Source organism: Cebus imitator, unplaced genomic scaffold (genome assembly GCF_001604975.1).
Source record: "Cebus imitator isolate Cc_AM_T3 unplaced genomic scaffold, Cebus_imitator-1.0 Scaffold19, whole genome shotgun sequence".
NCBI classification, from domain to species: domain Eukaryota; kingdom Metazoa; phylum Chordata; class Mammalia; order Primates; family Cebidae; genus Cebus; species Cebus imitator.
In genome coordinates, this window is record NW_016107334.1 from 7,963,740 (window position 1) to 7,965,769 (window position 2,030).

Genomic DNA, 2,030 nt, shown 5'->3' on the forward strand with positions numbered 1-2,030 from the left:
CACCCACACTCTACACATATGCTATACATACAAACCACACACACATCACACACACGCTAGGCCACACACACAATACACACAATACACACACATATCACATACACCCTACACCACACACATACCCTCTCACACACATACCATGCCACACCCACATACCATACACATCACACATACATTTTTAATTCTTTGGCAATCCTGCTCCTACCTGAGGGCATTTCATGGTTGATATGCTCCCATGACCAGCTCCTCAGACAAAAGAATTGCTTTCATCTTTACTGGCCACTTGGTTGTAGGAATGTGTGTGCGATGTGTGTGTATGTGGTGTATGTGGTGTACAGTGGGTGTATGGTGGTGTGTGTGGTGTGTGGTGTATGTATAATGTATGGTTTATGTGATGTGTGTGTATGTGGTATGTTTGGTATGTGTTTTTATGGTATATATTGGATGTATGTGTGGCAAGTGTGGTATATGTAACGTGTGGTGTATGTGATGTGTGTTTATGTGGTGTGGGTGGTATGTGGTGTGTGGTATATATTGGGTGTGTTTGTGGTGTGTGGTGTATGCAATGTGTGTGTATGTGGTGTGTGTGGTATATATTTGGCGTGTGTGTGGTGTGTGGTGCATGTAAGATGTGTGGTGTAAGTGATGTGTGTGTATGTGATGGGTGTGTGGTGTATGTGATGAATGTGTATGTGGTGTGTGTGGTGTGTGCTGGGTGTATGTGGTATGTGGTGTAACATGTGTGGTGTATGTGATGTGTGTGTATGTGACGGGTGTGTGGTGTATGTGATGCATGTGTGTGTGGTGTGTGGCATATGTAACATGTGTGGTATATGTGTTGCATGTATATGTCATGTGTGTGGTATAAATTGGGGGTTTGTGGTGTGTGACATATGTAAGGTATGCATGCGATGTGTGTGTGTATGTGATGGGTGTGTAGTGTATGTGTGTGGTAAGGGGGTGGCTGCTCACACTCAGAAGCTCTCCACTGTTCCCTTCCTAAGGAGGCCTATACACCAGTTGCCTAGGGCAACTCCCTGGGTGCCCTGCCAGCCCATGCTCTCCCTCAGCTGGGGAGCATAAGGCAGGAAGGGAAGGGAAGGTGGGAAGAACCTGGGGGACAAAGGGTCTTTGTTGCCCTTCCTCACTCAGGCACAGTCTGGGGAAGACTTTGGCCTCAGCCCACACTAGAAGGCTGTTTACCAGACCTGCTGGAGCCTCTGAGGGGCAGCAGCCAGCTCACACCGCATGCCCTGGATGGCCAGAAGGCACAGGAGACCACAGAGCATATGAGTGGGGTAAGAGGAAACCATCTATCAACAAACAGGGACCAGAGCAAATGAAGTTCCAACATCTTGCTCATGCTCTTGCATGGCCAGAAGGTGAGTCTCCCTTTGCTGTGCTCAGCACTGGCTCTGAGTTCCAAGGGAAGTTGCGGATCATCTCAAGCCTCAGCTTTACACTCTGATGACATGACCTCATGATAAGGACTTTAAGTGCTGTGCAAACTTGTTAATACGGATCTGATCAGAATGTATTACCATGGGAATCAAAACCAGATCAGTTTGACAACCGCTCTGTGAATCTCTACTAAGCATTTGGCACTGGGTTAGGTGCTAAGTACTCAGGAACAAATAAGACAAGGTCACTGCCTAAGAGAATTTCACCATTTCATCCAGAAGATGGGTGCATAATCTTGAGATTAGGTGGAATAATGCCCAGGGTGCCTGAGGATTAACCCAGGAGTTTAAGAAAAGCTTCCCTGGTTAATGCCTATAATCCCAGCACTTTGGAAGGCTGAGGTGGTGGATCACAAGGTCAGTTCAAGACCAGCCTGGCCAAGATGGTGAAACCCTATCTCTACCAGAAATACAAAAATTAGCCAAGTGTGGTGGCGGGCACCTGTAATCCCAGCTGCTAAGGAGGCTGAGGCAGAGAATGGCTTGAACCTGGGAGGTGGAGGTTTCGGTGAGCTGAGATCGCACCACTGCACTCCAGCCTGGCAACAGAACAAGAACTGTCTCAAAAAA

The 2,030-nt window shown here is 47.5% G+C and overlaps 1 long non-coding RNA gene across 2 annotated transcripts in view; it reads left to right on the plus strand.

Moving 5' to 3' along the window:
- The first annotated feature begins 1,130 nt into the window (after positions 1-1,130).
- Positions 1,131-2,030, plus strand: part of LOC119469630 — a 10,858-nt gene continuing 9,958 nt past the window's right edge. For both annotated transcript variants that reach the window (XR_005198468.1, XR_005198470.1), the window contains exon 1: positions 1,131-1,382. This is a non-coding gene — a long non-coding RNA (uncharacterized LOC119469630). The remainder of the gene's footprint in view (positions 1,383-2,030) is intronic.